Raw genomic sequence first — 18,631 nt, 5'->3', positions numbered from 1 at the left:
TTAATTATCTACAAGTGCCAACTTTATAGTATATTCATTAATATTCTTTCTTTTCTGTGCATTCCTTTTTGTAACTTCAGTCGCTGCTTGATCATGGTAAGGGCAGATTTATACAAACTGATTTCAAGTTAATAATCGGGAAAACTTATTAAACGAAGATTACCTCTGTAAATAAAATATACTGGCTATATAAAAACTTCCTGACGTTTTTTAATATTAAAAGTATTTATTGATAATGGCTCAAAATGGTCTTTTATAGAATAATCTAAATTAAACAAATTGTTATTAATTTGTTAAATTTTATGCATGCTTCCGCTAGTGGCAGGAATATAACGAGTAAACGATGTCGGTCATTCCGTTTTTCTTAATCAAACAGATGTCAAACATATTTTTTTCTGTCTGTATGTAAATATTGTTCCTTCCGTTACATCTGTGTTTATTCCCGAATTATCGTACGGCATCTTTAGTTTTCTATATAGTGTTTTGGTGCTTTTTTTGTCTAATGTGGCTTTATTACGAAATCTGTTTTTCTGCGGCATTTAATTTACCTCTTTGTATTTTTTTCACCTTTTTTTTCAAGGACAAAGTCGCCTTGCTCCCTTTTCCATTATTATCAAGTATGTTCCGGATATCTATGACTAAACTATTAGCGTGTAAACGGTTTTAGCATTATAACAATGCATTGCAATTGTGAAACTGGTCTTTCATTTCATTTATAAGTCTGGATTTGCATGAGAAATAACGTCTATAAATTGTGAGCAACGTTACAAGCCTTGGTACTTAATTCTAATCAGTTTACCTTATCACAATAATAAGACAGACATTTTACTGAAAATAAATTAGTGTTCGACAATGGACCATAAAAATATCGGATTATTTAACATTATTTATAATCTTTTGATTTTCAACTGCATATGTAAAAAAAACAATCAGAGTGTCATGAAATAAAATTTATAAATTATTAAACTATTTAGTCGGTGTCATATTATGGCTACTCAAATGTCCCCCTATACATTTATTGGGGTCTGACCATTTCCACAATTGAAGGTTTGACAAAGTTATTGATGATCGTTTATTTATTTTGTTAAAATTTTAACCACGGACTGAAGTTAAATGTTGACTACGCCGCCGCGGACGACGGAACCCTGGATCGCTATGTCTCCCTTCCGCGACAAGTCTTAAGACAGGCTCACAGGTTCGACAAATATGATCTATGTAATATGATTTTGTGCCTCGCAATTCTTGTCAGCCAATCAAAATAACGGATTCTAATGAAACATAGATGTAATGTAGTTATAGTCAATGAAACAGTGGTGAAAAGGGTCTATAATTTAAAATTTATTAAATGTATATGTTGTATACAGATATGAATGGTGGTCAAAAATGATTAGGGTTTTTGTGGCTTGAATAAAGATTTGACAAAACCTATGAGTAAAATTGCCTTTAAAAGTTTAATTCTGCCAATTGCAACATGTTAATACAATTATGAAGACATGAAAGTTGACATACGCACCGGAACTGAAGTGTCTAGATTAACACATCCTGTACATTCACATATAAAATAAACCTAACGTAGAAACGATTGAAAATGTTTACGATTTTTGAGTTTTCATGTGCCTTTTATTGACTTTCATTATCTTTCTCGATTTGATGACAAAATGGGCAGGTTAAATTTTCACTGTGTATAATTTTCGCTGAATGGGAAAATACACGCGAAAACATAACTGTATCGTATTGTAAAACATAAACTTAATTAACTAACAGTTAATCGATATCAAATAAATATGAGTACTACAAACGAAAATACACTTTAAAGGAACGTAAAACATGTACATTGGGTATGCTAAAAGTTGAAGGTTTTGATCATATCAGGTATACAAATATCCGTGGTAATGTGATTTATCTTATTTTTACATTATATGCAAAATTTTCTGGTTATAACACCAATCAATAGAGCGTCGTTAATTAACATTATTTAACATGTCACTGATTGCTGTGTTGTCAAAATGTGTGACATGTAGGATTAGCAAATTTAAATATTGTGAAAACAGAGATATTAATTAAGTATGCATATTCTTGTGATCTGTCGAAAAACACAAAAGACTCGATAAATAACAGTAAAATGTATAAAACTTTCAAACAACGATAAAGTTTGGAATATGAAGGGAAATTTACGTGGGGTCAAATTTTCGCGTTTCTTTGGCTGCCGCGAACAAAGCGAAAATTAAACACACGCGAAAAAAACCCGATATACGGTATCTCCTTCTTTAACACATACTACAAAACATCTACTATCAACATATAATTCTTAAAATAGTCATTGAATTAAGATACGACAGAGAAAAACACTGAGCGGGACCGTTGGCCAGTGAATCAATAATACATCTGGTTCGACCTCTACGGAATATATGCGTCAAAAATTACTACATTTATATTCTTGGTGTCATAAACACAGTTCCATTTCTTTTGATCGTTCGTTATTTATTTTTAAATATAACTAAACATCATATGTTTACCTGTCCCAACAAGGAAAAAATAAACGTCTTCTGTTCACTTGTTACGACAGGTAAAACAAATAGAGCAGGAATTTCTATTCTTCCAGAGCACACATATTCACCATTGGAGTTCATGTTGCTCAGTACAAAATTTTCATGTACTTTTTTTCGCTTTTCCTTTTACTGGTGGTCTTGTCTGTGCTATAATTAAATAATTTTACTTTTCACCGTGGTAGATTCTTATATTTTACATAAAAATCGATTTACAAAGCGTCCCAAATATTACCTAAAATTATCAAAGAAAAAGTTGGTCACTCAATAGTCATTTTACAACAATACATTACGAAACAGAATCGTCAATTGTTTTCAGGTTATCTGACACACAACTCCATATTTTTCATATGTGTTAAAATCATGCCAACGATATTCACGTGATTTTCTGATTAACAGATAGATTTCATTTGCATTTCGAGATGATTGGCCGCTTTGTTTATTCCAGTTGAAATATTTAATCAAATCTTTATTATCATATACAAAGTTACTAGTCTCGATCATCTAGCCGCTTTATTTTTCAAAGTAATCGAGACTACAAAGTTACACGAAACAAACGTTTCTTTACAACAACACATTTTACCTCCTCTAAATAATCCTACTTACTATTATAAATATTTGTTCGGTTATGGATCTACATATGTAATTCAAAATTTAGAAATTTAGAAAAGTGAAGAAACAGTGCCCAAGTGTTTACTTTGTTTTAAAATTTTACAAAATGAATGCCAGTAAGACTTCTACTCTTCATTATAGCACCATTAATTGATGGTGAAGTTAGAATTCAAGGTGTACTCGACAGTGGAGCAACAACGTGGAGTTATAAGGACATCTTTAGTTTTAAATAAGGATTATCTTATCTTATCTTTATTTGGTGTGTAAGTGAGTGCTCCAATATATAACCTCAATAAACTCCTCCAAAAAGCCCTTATTACTAGTATTTGTTTTAAATCGGATCAATTACGGATTATAGAAATGCGTTGATTCAAATAGATAAAACGAGCTACATTTTATTTTGTGTTATTTTTGATAGCATTATAAACTTTCAAAGGTTATTCATACTACCAATAGTTTCCTAGAATTTCAGATTTAGAATATACAACTTTCAACAGTACAAATCTTGATGCACAAAATGTGAATATTGACAAATTATGTCTCTTAAATTGTGATACGGTGCAAGATGTTAGCGTGTTAAAATCCATATACAATAATAAAGACCCCAAAAAACTAGAAAAAGGAACATTACTGTAACCAGGTTCCCATTGGATTAGTTAATTAGTACATATCGTTTCTTTAAACTATAAAACGAGTGGTTTTTTTTATTTCAAAATAATTTAAATGTAAAGTGTCCTTGAACACTTCATATGTATGCATTAATATAAATTATGAAAAAATACAGATATTGAATGACAGCTGTTTCTATTATAAAATTTGAATACCTAACATATGCTCCAATGTGAGTTGAACAAGTCCTCTGTTTACTTTTGCCAGATAGCTCTTTTACGACGTACACTTATCCACCGAGTCCTGGTAGAGCAACTTTGTTGATTCATAACGATAGCAAAAGCATACTCCTGGTATATGGGAGAATCCACTGTTCGAATGACATCTTTCTTTTGTAATTCTGCATTCTAAAGACAATAGAAATATAAACATCCGGTATCACTTTCCGTGCATCTCAATACCTTTAAAATGGACTCCAAAAATAACATGTTACACAACGATTAAAAATACCATCCATTTATTACAAATCAAATGCATGATTGTATTCTTAGCAATTCGTTCCCAATGAGTAACGCACTCTTGCCCAATATGTATAGACGTATTTACACTTGTATGCAAATTTGTCCGCCATTACTTAAAATCACACAAGTTCCCGTAAATTTGAAATCACAATTTAAATAAAAAATTTGATGTCATAATTAAAAAGTGATTGTTGCTTGACGCCAGAAGGTTATTCGGAGACAGATCTAAGGTCATTTGAAAACAAAATTCAGCTAAATACCAAAAGTGTAAATACGTTTATTGACCGTTGTTCTTTCAAACTAAATTTTGAGCGTTGTACAATGTTTCAATAAATGGCCTACTATCTTTATCATCAGTTTTCAAAATGTTATCTCGCAAGTTTGCGAATTATATTTTTTAAGTTTCAAAGTTAACATACCTATTTATAAACTGTTATAATGATGTTATATCCATGCGCTTAGCTTTTAACTAATTTTTGTTCACTTATTTACGCTTTAAGACACTTTAAAAGGGTTCCATTTTTTATTTTTCTATTGGAAATTTGTTTTCACATTTACCTCAAACACTACTGACGGTCGTTTTCAACAGGCAAACCTGTTTGATGAAATACCCAACACTCACCTCGAATTATGTAATAATATCGCCATCCAACTTCAGGTGAACCACATGTGATACCAATATAAATGAAATCATCTTCCCATAATTCACACGTTTGTGTTTTCCTGTTATGAGAAAACGACCGACAATTGGCATTTTCAAAACAAAGGACACTACAACTAAGCAAACATGGTCTAAAGACGACGTTCAAATGTTGTTCTTTAATCTTGAAATCGGTAAAATCTGTAAAACATTTTAGGCTTACTCCAGTTCGCAACAACAGACAAACCACGGATTGTATGTGAAAGAAAAGTATAAGAACTTTATCTAGTACACTCATACTCCAGCTATTAAAATTATGTTTTAGCCAACGTTTAGTTGTGACACTTCAGTTAAATTACATACGTAGACATTAAAGTGTCTTTACATAATTTCATAGCTATTTTATCTTTGATACCAGACAAAGCTGTTAAATTAAATGCAATAAGAGTCGATGGAAACGGCTTCAAATACATATTAAAATGCATTTGTAATAGCATGATAAACAACATTTACTATGTGTCCTACATATATTTTGATTGTCTAATTGTACAATTAGCTGTAGATTATCGAAATCCTTTCAGTTGTGTAATTTTTATTTTCAGTAGATTTTTAGACAATCAAAACATTAAACATTTAAATGCAGAGATATTGAAAAGTTTTATGAAAATTTTCATTATCTCTGCATTTAAATGTTTAATTCTTCAAATGAAATTAAAACTTTTCAAAATTTCTCGATTGGGCGGTGTGAGCTATCTGATTTTAATCATTATTGTAGATCACTGTACTTTTTCAGTTGAAAGACAAAATTGCGCTAATACCCGCAAATAAAAGTTATTAGGAAGTTGGAAGTTCAAATACTATATTATATTTGGTCATTCATGTTATTTGCTATCCAGTTTTTGAAACGGAAATTGTAGAACGGAAAATGCCATGTATACTGACTAGCTTTTATTTTAGGAAAATCTCTGCAAACAATCTTGAATGGTACATGTACAATTCAAGAGTTACTGACAAGGTTTTTGGCTTTCGAAAGTCTTATTCAAATGAAATTTGTGGGTTAGAAACTGACTTCATATAGCGCCAAACAACCAACTTGTACGACAGTCATTTTCAATGATTGTTGAAATACATGAACATCGAAGCAGACATCACATTATGAACATTGTAGTCTAACGTAAAGAGAGAGAGAGATTGAGAAACAGACAGCAACAACGTCAAAATGAAAAACGACAAATAGGCACACTACGATTTATTAAACAGATGCCAATAGGTGGAACAACTGGCACACCACCAACCACCGGGCAGGAAAGGAGTGTAATCTTGTAAAGTCGCCTAGTTGTATATTGTGTCAAATTTTGGTTTAATGCAACATAAAATATGATCTAGACGTCAGTGAATACGACACGTGAATCAAGTCAGCTCGAGTCGAATTAAAAGAGTAAATGGAACATAGATTTTAAAGCATTTTTTAATGTTCCTAAATTACTGGTTTTTATTTTTCCTTCTGTGCTAAGCTTGCATTTACATTCGTTGGATATTAACATAATTTCTTACATTTCTTTAAGCATGCATTCAATAACAGTAGACATTCTTTGATCCGATATCTTTTTTTATACTCTTCGGTTTAGTTTTTTATCATGTACATGTATACCGTCCTTCAGGGTTGAGTACTTTTCTTGTACTGGTGTTTCTTTTATGTTCTTTTATGTACGTTTTGTTCAAATACGAGATTACATAAAAGAAGAAGGTTTTGATTTCAAAAATATGTTTTAACCCAGCCACATTCTACACGTCCAAAGATAGGAACATCTTTAGTAGTTTTCGTTCGCCATGGGATCGTTGTTGTTCGCAGAATCGGGTGTTAAATGCAGAGTTTATATTGCCATGATTGCCTCTGTTGTAAAAAATTAAAACAACACGTTATAAATTTAATCCGTCCGAAGCACTTTTCTGAATTTACCTTCATCAGGAACGGTCAAAGCCGAATATTTGAAGATGTATAAAACTGAAACAGTTGAAGATTTATAACTCTGGAAGCTTTAAAGATTGACATATTGTATAGAAACCAATCAGTGGTTATTGCCCTAAGCATGTTTCCTTTTTTTGGATGGGGGGAGGGGTATAGATTTTTTTTTTGTCGTTTGGTTGCTGTCCAATTACGTTTATCCTACGTCTTATGTTATTCGTATTGAATTGATGAGACATTATTTTGATACAATGTTTCTCAATTTATATGCAATAACTATACATTGTGTACAGAAAGTTGGTCGATCTCTTAACGTCCAAAAACCCGTGCTACAAGTCTTAGAAAATTTTTAGGAAAGTGGTGTGTTGCAAAGCAAATTGCTGTCCCCACCCAACATTCCCTCATTTTCTAGTTGCAACCGAATTTCTCACCCTTCATCGCCTACCTATTCAATCTAAACTGGGATATCCGGTGGTTTTAAACCAGGGCATGTCGATCTTTCATTCTTTGTCATAATCTTCTAACGTCCAATGTAATTAAAGATAGAAACAGTCGCTGGAAAAAGGACACAATGTCTCGCTCATGAAGTTTGGATGAGACAGGAACAACTCAGTCCGTAGTAACAACACGAAAGTAAAGAACGAAACGAGAAAATATAGATAGAAAACCGGAATGATTGCAAGACACGACAGGATCAGAGCCCAGAGAGCACGATTAGTTACTTGTGACCAGATGTATCCAAATCAGAGATAATTGAAAATTTTACAGGGACTCTGTCTGGGATTTCCAAGTCTTGCATTCTTGTCTGTGTTTGATTGTTTTTAAGAGCGTTTACCATGTTTACTGTTTTATATTGATTTTATCTTGAATTCAGAGATTGTGCAGGGTACTCTTGATTCGAGGTTAAGTGTGATAAACCAGAGGTGGGATTTGTTGGTTATGTGCCGACCGATGATAATGATAGGTGGAGAAGAAGCTATTAGTTTGAAAATGGAAATTTAAAGTTATTAAGAGTACAAATGCAAAGCAGAAGGTGGAAGTTTGAAATGCGAGCATTTGAGACTTTTGAGGAGATGATACCCATCGAGCTTGATGCTTGGAATGAGAAATGAACAGCTTGTGTGTGATCTAAGCAAGTTTTAAAGCTCTCTATAATAGTTGCATTCGAACAGGTTTATAAATTATATCAAAACAGGAAAACAGTCCTAATGGAATGGTCAGAGTTTTGCAATAAATCGGTTAAACAGGTCTTTATACACAAGTAAACTCATCGTAGATAATAGGCTTAAAATTATGTACGCCAAACGCGCGTTTCGTGTACAAAAAAAATCTTCTCAGTGACGCTCGAATTAAAAAAGGTAAAAAGGCCAAATAAAGTACTAAGTTGAAGAGCATATAGTTACCTTTCCCGGCTAATCTGATATTTTTCGTTTATCGATCAGTAATTCCATAAATTTGTTGTATTTTCTCAATATATTCTTAGGAACTATATGAGTAATTGTAAGCAATATATTTTTAAAAAAAAGAGTAGATTTTCAGATTTTTCTTAAAGTCTTCAAAATTGTAAAGAAATAGATATCGACTCATAAAGTACGAACAGAATCCAAGATGGCAATCTCATATACGATCGGTTAATGCAAAGTTTTACAGTGTTCATTTGCCGTTAATCTATTATCGTAATTGAGACAGAATGGAATTGATGAATTTACTTCGAATTTATTATAAATGTTAAATATTCTATGACGCATTATCTGAATCACAACATTCTCAGAACGTAACGATTTTAAGGACTTTAAAGATAATGCAAATAGGCTATCGGAAGCAGGAGGTAGAGCTTTAGGAGGGGTCATCTCCAAGATTCACAATTTAAAAGACTTCGGAATGAAAACGTTTGAGAGTAGTGCCAGTGCTAGACTATAACTATTCGATCTGGGGATACAAAGACTTCGCTTGCTCGAATCAAATTCAGAACAAAGCAATTCGTTATTTTCTTGTCCATATATTTGCACCAACATAAACGGTGAATTTGGTTGGGTGCACGCAAAGGAACGATGATGGTGTAATATTATAAGACATTGGAACCAGCTTGTATCTATGTACAGCACTCGTGTATGTAAACATGTCTTTACTTGGAACTACGAAAGGTGTACGAACAATTGGTCACGTGAAGTGAAAAACAATATGGTGTTTGAAGGTTTGGAGAACAACTTCTTTACAAAAGACACATATGATTTGCTTGTGTCTAAGACATGCTAAAAGATAGATGCTCCGCAGATTGGGAGAAAGGTTAAGCGAATTTTCCGAAACTTCGAAAATACAGACTAATAAAATCATAATACAGCTATGGACATTACATAGAAATCAATCTAAACCGTAGCGAAAGATCAATATTAGCGCAGCTGAGATGTGGCATTCTTCCACTCAGGTTGGAAACTGGTCGTTTTGTAGGTGGAGTAGAAGATGACCGAGTGTGTAAAATATGTGAAGATAACTGTGTAAAAAACGAATTCCATTTCCTCATAAACTTAACTTTTTACAATAATTTACGAGTTCAACATTTCTCACAAATTGAAAATTTATATATTCTATTCTATGAACAGTTTAATTATTTATTATGTCAATATCCGAGAAAAACTACTACTAAATGTCTATTGCAAGCTTTCAGTAAGAGAAAAAAAAAAATTTATATGTAAATTTTCGAAATTGATTTATTCTTTGTTCGTCGTACCATTGACAATTATGCTTAAGTGACATATAGGCAAAAAGTGTCGGGTGTTCTTATAGTTGTTTTTATTTTTACTGTATTATACACTATTTGTCAAAGACACATGTAACTATAAATAATCTAGTTAGTTGTTAGAAGTGAATGTATTTCAAATGAAAAGAAGCATACATATAATGGATGTTTAATGGTAATTTTCTAAATAAATGAAACAATTGTAGGCAACATTTTAAATATTTTATTTTTTATTGACTTTGGCTTACATTTCTGTAATGAATACAGGATATGTTGACAAAACAATATTCTTTGAATACATGACGTATCACTCTTGTTAAAGTGCTAAATCTTTACAAACAAATTAAAATCCCAACTGGACAGCTGCAGTATGAAAACGCTCATCTTTGTGCTTGTCCTTTTCATATTTTTACCCTCAATAAAATGTGTATTATTGCGAACCGGTGTTGGCATAAGGAATATAGATTTTACAGATTTCAAAATAACAGAAAAAAATCTTAACCTCGAGTTGGCACGAAATGTGATTCGTTGCAGTACCCGTTGTCTTGAAAATCTCCAGTGTCTATCGTTTTCTTATAACCAGAAAACAAGCATGTGTGAAACGTGGGACGTGGATTTCATTCATATTAGTACCACAGAGGGATCAATAGATGTTGGATGGATATATTACTATATAGTCCGAGGTAAGAATAAATGATTTAAATATGTTGATTAAATATTTGAGTTTTACGGAAACATGATACTTTTAAAGTAAAGAACCAGATTTATTGTGTTGTGAGGCTGCTGTCTAATTGATGCCTATCAACTATCTCTTTTTATTCATTTCTGGAAGGAAAATGTCGAAATTGATAAAAGGAATACATTTCAAAGCCTAAAAATCTTTAAATCAAAACAAAAAATACAAACAAACAAAAATATACTTTGTAGATTACTCGTAACAACATATTCATTTTCAATTATCTATTTTTATCTTTTGCAATTCTTTTTCAATCAGGCGCATCAGGGTATCTTCAAAGATGATGCTACCAACTATAAAAAGGAATATAGAAGTAGTTTCAGAGTTGTGAGGTCTCTTTGTGACCATAAACATGATAAAAGTGCTCTCTTACATTATGTAACATTGGCAGCTCGAATTGCCTGCTGTACCACATCGGTACCACACGTGGAGCAGGGTATGCTTATCCTTCCAAAGCACCCAATATCATTCCCGGTTTTTGGTGGGGTTATTTTATTTGCTCAGTTTTTATTTTCTTATGTAATGTTTCATAGGCTGCTGTTCGTCTTTCCGTGGTTTTCGTTTTTGTCATGATGTTGTCAGTATGTCTTCGACTTTTTTTATTCACCTTTTGGAACCTTCTATTTCTTTTCTGGGCCCGGTTCACCTTCTGAAAATTTACCAAGTCTAAAAGGGGCATTAGCTGTCAAATTCATGTCGATTTGACTCAAATTCTCATATTTGATTTATAACATACTAAAACGTATATCCAAATAAAAAAAGTCTAAATAAACAATTAACAATGCTTGGACTCAATAATATTATATTATCAACTATAATGTGTATTTTTGTCTAGACGTCATCTAATTAACCATCGAGATGACCTCCGAAAACTGCCGACGGTCATATATCCCGATATAAACATAAATATAAATATAAATAGATAGAAACCACGTGCAATTGGATTTTTCTAGGTCCGTTTGATTTCATACTGTAGGTTAAAAAGTATGTTTATCATCATTTTTACCTGTATAAGATTGAAATTTTGTGGACCGATTCAATCAACCAAATAGTTCATCCTTGTTTCACTTTCAATGTTGACAATTTTTTCCCTTTTAATTTAATTGCCGAATACATGCGCACCCTAAGCTAAGGGGTTAAATTGAAGGTCACATGAATTTAATGAGGTCGAATTATGCACTTGCAAGTGAATAATTTATCAGCAATGTTTCTTAGCTTATTTTGACAAAATTGGCTGCAATAAGCGAATTATTAGTTCACTATTTCACTTTCATTAATGATTGAACAAAAAAAAATCATATCTTAATTTTTTTCATATCTCGTAGCTAAAGTCCCTTTAACATTTTGATTTAGTGTTAATGTTTTCTTGTCGAAGATATGTTTGAAATATTTGTCACTAGACGTTTCAAGCAAACAATAACAAATCGGCTCAGCAAACAATCAAAAGTTTCAATGTTTGACTACATCAGTTGTATTTGGCTACCTTTTCGGCATATTTGGTTTTTAATGTTTTTTAATTTCGTTTCCCATAAAGTTTCCCAACTATTGTGTAAACGGAAAGCGCGTTTGGTGTTCCAAATTTAAGCTTGGTTTCTTTGCATTATTAAATGTGTATGACTTTAAAGCGTCATTGTAATGTTACAAACATCACAAGATTGTACGTATCAAGTTTAAGTTGTATTATTTATTAATTATCAAATAGTTTGACCAATTTGAAAATATATTTATCTAGAAATGAGCCTGACAGCACCTTGATGTGTGCCTGAACTTGGTGGGGTTTCTCTTTCTAAATTATTACCTTCTTTAACGAATGGAAAGCGAGCAGTTGTGATAGTTAAGTCTGGCCGACGTTTTTCTTCTCTTAGATTATTATTTCTTGATCCATTGCTTGACTGCTGCTTAACACGCATGCTTTGCCTGTTGCCCAATCCAATTCATTTTATTTTAATAATATACTGTTTAAACTAAACACGCATGCTGGAAATTTGACATGCATATAACAGCATCATAAGATATGAATAGGTAATAGAGAAACAAGCACAATTTAAACATGCATGTACCGAAGCACTAGCTACTCGGTCTGATGCACTCTAACAATTTCTTCATTAGTATTACGAATCCATGAATCAAGAACAGAAAAAAAGGTACGAAACCGATTCCAGTAGGCACGCCCGGTGTTTTTATAGGAACAATCATCATTTGATATACAATAAACCACAGGATGTGTTGAAACGTCCAAACCATAAATACTCCAAACATAACATTCATAAATTCATCATAGATACCATGCTTAAAAGTGTGTACTTCAGACGCGCTTTTCGTCTACAAAAGACTCACCAGTGACGCTCGAATCAAAAAAGTTTAAAAGACCAAATAAAGTGCAAAGTTGAAGAGCATATAAATTCCAATATTCCAAAGGGTTTTACCAAATACAGCTAAGGTAATATATTTCTGGGGTAGAAAATCCTTAGTTTTTTGAAAATTCAAAGGTTTGTTAGCAGTTAATTTATAATTATGACCATATCACTGATAATTCATGTCAACACTGAAGTGGTGACTACTGGTCTGGTGATACCTGACCGCTTGAAGTCAACATTACCCAACTGTCGTGCAGCCGTAGTTTAAATACAATCACATGATACTGGTAATCATAATTGCTAACTGTTTATATTAACATAATCAGGCTATTACCAATGTCTTAAAGTTTGCTTCTACGTTAAAAGCACCATCGGGACTTACACTCTGCTGGTAGAGACACCAACCAGTCCTAGTAATATAAACATGTGATGACGTTTTATGTGCGAATAATATATTTCTAAGATAACATTGATCAAGTACTTCTGAGACCAATGGGATTATGGTCAGGTTTTTTTTTCTGCTTTGATTCCAAAATGTAATTTTAATCCACATTTTTCTTCGGAAAATGTCTGTACCATGTCAGAATTTATGACAGTTGTTTTCAGTTGTTTCGTTGATTGATAATGTTTGATTTTGTCGGTTTTTACGGACTTCCCCCCTTCTTGAATTTACCTTGGAGTTCGGTATTTTTGTCATACTTTTTTTTACATCGATCCGGACAATAATGCACACAACCATGTCTTACGGCTGCTTAACTTACAGTTTGTATGTTTTAATTAATTGAGTTTTAGTATTTATAATGGTCTATTATTGATGAGCTTTTCGTATTTTATTCATGGTTGTGTTATTTGTTTATATTTGATTGTGTTGGGGAATTTCCGTTTCATGATATTTAATGTACATCTAATATATTCATATCTGTTTTTCATCTTGATGTTTACACTTACTTAACCTAAAAGGGATTATAAAGTAATCAATATCATATTTCTATTCTTATTGCTTTTGAAATTTAAAATTCTGAATTCATTCAGATGCTGAAGATTAAAACTATCTATTCCTGAAATAACAACTTATAGACAATAAGTAAAGTTGCGTAGGTTCGCTTAAATAAGTTATCAATAACGACAATAAAAGTATATTTAATATATGTATATGTAATGTGTTTGAAAAAAAATGACGATTTTTTTATTCTATTTGTCTCCTTTCAGATCTAGAGTGTGGCATTGCAACGGAAAACTGTCTTTCACATAGTGGATTTTTCTACACACCTTGTTTTTGTCATAGACACATATCAACAAAAATGTTCTATCAGAATGCAATAGATATGTGTGCGTCCCACAACAGTTCTCTGGCAAAAGTAAACAGAGGATTTTTTCAACTTACACTTGAAAATATATTAGGTATTTTAATAGACAAGTTAACCATAAGTTTAACCTTAAAACAAGTTCGTTTATTGTGCATTCATTGTACCTTAACTCTCATACGTTTGATTAATTAAATGAATACTGATATGATGACTTTAAAAAAATTTAGAGGGTGAGTATGAGATATTCCTTTTTGTATCAGTGATTATTCGTGTAATCCTCCGAAATACGACTTGTAAAGTTAAAATGATTTAAATAAGTAATATTGAAGCATGTTCAGAAATCTATGCATTTTCTTACATTGTATATGGAAGAAATAGAATAGAGAACGGAAACGGAAACGGGAAAGGTGTCAAAGAAACAACAACCTGACCAGAAAAAAGCCCAAGGCCACCAATGGGTCTTCAATGCAGCGACAAATTCCCGCACCCTGAGGGGCGCTTCAGCTGGTCCCTAAACAAAGATGTATAGTTCAGTGAAAAAGACGCCACACTAAACTCCAAAATTTAAAAAAAAAACACACAGACTTACAAAGCTAGAGGTTCCTGACTTGGGACAAGCGCAATAATGCGGTGGGGTTAAACATGTTTGTGAGATCGATGTCAATACTCCTCCTAAAGTCGAATTTCTATTGTTTCCCACGAAAACACGACGTTCTCTATGGAAATTATTCATTTCCTCAACAACAAAGAAGTAGTTTATTTGTGTATATTTTTTTCTAAAGTGTCTATTACCTATTTCCAGTTCTTTATAATATTCAGTTTTTTGTATTCCTCTGATATGATGAATTATTCCAATAGAGTAAGCTGAATTTCAGTAGCAGTGCTAAATCATGATTTGAACTCTTTGTAGCTTTTATACAAGAATTGTATAAACACATTATATTTTCAACTTGCATTATGCTTTCAACTTGCAGTTGCAAAATAGCGTTTTGAGTTATAGAAAATTACAATGTAGATATGGATTCGCATTGTTTCTAGATTTCTAGCAGATACTTCTATAACGTTATGAGTTTGCATACACTTGCAATTCAGACATATATTCATATAACGTTATGAGAAGACATGTATTCATATAACATTATAAGGAGACATATATTCATATAACGTTATGAGTTGACATACATTTTTCATTTAGATATGTATTCACACAACGTTAGGAGCAGACATGTATTCATATAACATTATAAGTAGACATGTATTCATATAACGTTATGAGTTGACATACATTTCCAAATGAGATATGTATTCGTATAAGTTATAACTTTATGAGTTGACAAACATTTCCAATTGAGATATGTATTCACATAACGTTTTGAATTTATAATATATATGTATTCACATAACGTTTTGAGTTGACATACATTTACAATTAAGATATGTATTCGTATAAGTTATAACTTTATGAGATGACAAACATTTCCAATTTAGATATGTATTCACATAACGTTTTGAATTTATAATATATATGTATTCACATAACGTTACGAGTTGACACACATTTCCAATTTGGATATATAGATTCTACCACTGCATCGAGTGTGATACGATATTTATCCACTCGAGACAGTTAAATTTTCAAATTCAAAACGCGAGGCTCGCCGAGCATTTTAAATATTTAAAATTTAACTGTCGAGAGTGGATAAATATCGTATTACACGAGATTTGGTGGTGGAATCTGTTTCTCTAATGATTTTCAAACAATATGCAGGCAAACTTATTCCTTCTTTTTGAATGATCTGCAAAAAGATGTGTTCTTCTATGTGACGTCATCAGGCATGGTCGCCTTTTTTCATGCCGTCACAATAGGAAATTCAGAGGAAAGCAAGAAAATTCGACGTCATAATCGGATTTTAACCAATGAAGAACTGAGATCAAACGAACCACACGTTGATTAAATTTCTTTTATACAATGGGTGCAGAAAGGGATAAATTGACGAAGAATTAGAGAAATGTATTTATATAACGTTATATAACGTTATGAGTTGACATACATTTGTAATTTATATATGCATTCATATTATGTTATAAGTTGACATACATTTGCAATTAAGCCATGTATTCATATAACGTTATGAGTTGATATACATTTGCAATTTATATGTGTATTCAAATAGCGTTATGAGTTGACAAATACTTGCAATTTCATATATGTATTCACTAAACGTTAAGAGCTGACATACTCACTGTTTGATAAAAGATACAAATCGTCTTACCGTTACCCCCAAGGGTGACTGGGGAATAGAAGTATGGTCATCATTGGTCTTCCTCCGACCGGCAGTAAAACCCTTGCTAAAGTGGGGCGTCTGTTTGGCTGTGCGGGATGTACAAATTTGCAGCCACGTCCGGTCAGAATGGGGACGTTAAATCATATGCCTCGTGTGAAGAGAGTGCCACGCTCTTTGCACGTTAAGAACCCTTGCAACAACTCTTTGGGGGGTCCGTAGGTGACCTGTTCCAAGGCTAAATTTCTGTCCCTATCCAATATACCCTCATTTCCCGAGGTAGTCTAAATCTCTCCGACCTCAATCCCGGACGCCTCTATTACAGAACCTACCTATTGCATTTATTGTTAATTTGTTCTCGTTCTGAATATGCATGAAATATTTGCCATTAAACGTTAAGCAACCAACAATCAATCAATCTAACCGTTACGAGTTTTATGCTTTATACAGCATCAATCGTCCTGGATCATACCACAGCTTACATTATATTCATATAACATTCTGCGATAACATAATGATGTGTTATACACACAAAGTTTAAAATTCCTAGATCTATTTCATAAAAGCATGATGAATCTCAATATTATATACTGTAACCTAAATTGAAGGCTCATAACATTATTTGATAACACATTTTGACAGGAATGCACAGAAGCGAAACGAGACTTTCCAAACCTTTTTTCAGCATTATCGAAGTTGGCATAACAATAAAGGGGTTAACATATTTTTATGAAGATCATTAGAAAATAAAGTGAATTCTAAGGTTTTCTTTAAATTTCTTTGCTGATTCAAATGAAATTGCCCATGACAGCGGACTGATGCATGGACAGACCACTAAATTACTCCACTTCATTAAGCAAGGGTAAATGAATCATTATTTTAAGCTGATTTTTATGTGGTGTTGAGGGTGTCCAATACATCCCTAGTTGTCCATCGTGAAGTGTATTAAAAAGTGGGGCTTGGCCAACAAGTGCTTTTTTAAAATAAAATGCTCTGCGAAGAAACGAGTGTTTGAATTACCCGAAATATAGCCATTAACATGATTGATGATGACACAGGGTCTTCGTGTATTCGTCCACAAGACAGCAATGAAACAACAGTGACAAAAACAATTACCCATAAGACAAACTTACTAGTGTAAAGTTATCCGTCGATAACAGCCGGTAGTTAATATTTATGAGGGCAGCAACTTTCATATAGATAGTTAAAATAAAATAAGGGGTCCTTGAATAGTGTGTTCGTAAAAAGGGGGAAGACTTAGAGTGTGTCAAATATCTGTCGGGGCCACTAAAAATATACTGTTTTTCACAAAATTGATTTAATGCTATTGTACCTTCTTTTGATTAAAAAGTCATTTAACTCAAGGAAAAGTATGTGTATATCAATTTGTCTTTAAGAAAAAACGTGTAATCATCAATCGGGGCCACGTATAGCCGATTATTCGATATGGGGTTTTCTCATTGTTGAAGGCATTATGGTTGGTGATATTGTTGTGTTGAATATTGGTACTACCATAGATGAAGAAAAATTAGCTATTAATTGTTATATGCTGAAGATGATGTTATTTTAATGGCTGAGATCGAAGAAGATTTACCAGTATTGTTGAATGTGCTTAGTACATGGTGTCTCAATAATGAGCTGACAGTTAATATAAAATAAATCTAAGATCATGCATTTCAGCAATCCAGCTGTTGTACAAACTATTTTTTCTATTGGTACTGCGACCTGTAATTGCTTTTTAAATTATCTTCGTCATTTCAACTCTGGTGGATAGTTTTCTCATTCGCAATCATACCATAACTCCCTATTTTATATGAATAATAATTACGTCTTGCAGAATTTCAAGCGGTCTGTCATAATTGTTGATATTGGGTTGCGTTGAACCCCAAGGACGCCACATTTTACACCTTTATATTTGAAATAAGTCTGAATTCAAATTTTTGTCTATTCGTGCAAATATTGACACAGTAAATGTGGAAGAATAAAAATAAAGAAACGGACTACAATATTCTCGGCTTTGAGTATAAGCCATTATCCATTGTTTTTACTGTTATTTCCGCAAATCTTTTATTTCAAATATATTTTTTCTAACAAAGCATCAAAGATAAGATCAACAGCCCTTTTATCATTACTAATTAGCAACAAAGAAAAACAATTTACTAGTTAAAAGATTGATTGGATGACCTTTGTGCTTGTATGACTGTTTCATTTTGGGCTTAGGGACCGGTCATTATTTATCTCCGGGGGAAAGGGGGGGGGGGGGGGCGGCAAAATGTAAATTTGAAATGATAAAATATGATTGACCCCCCCTTTTCAAA

This window comes from Mytilus californianus, unplaced genomic scaffold, assembly GCF_021869535.1.
Source record: "Mytilus californianus isolate M0D057914Y unplaced genomic scaffold, xbMytCali1.0.p SCAF_6, whole genome shotgun sequence".
In the NCBI taxonomy this organism is placed as follows: Eukaryota; Metazoa; Mollusca; class Bivalvia; order Mytilida; family Mytilidae; genus Mytilus; species Mytilus californianus.
Note: the sequence above shows the minus strand (reverse complement) of the source record.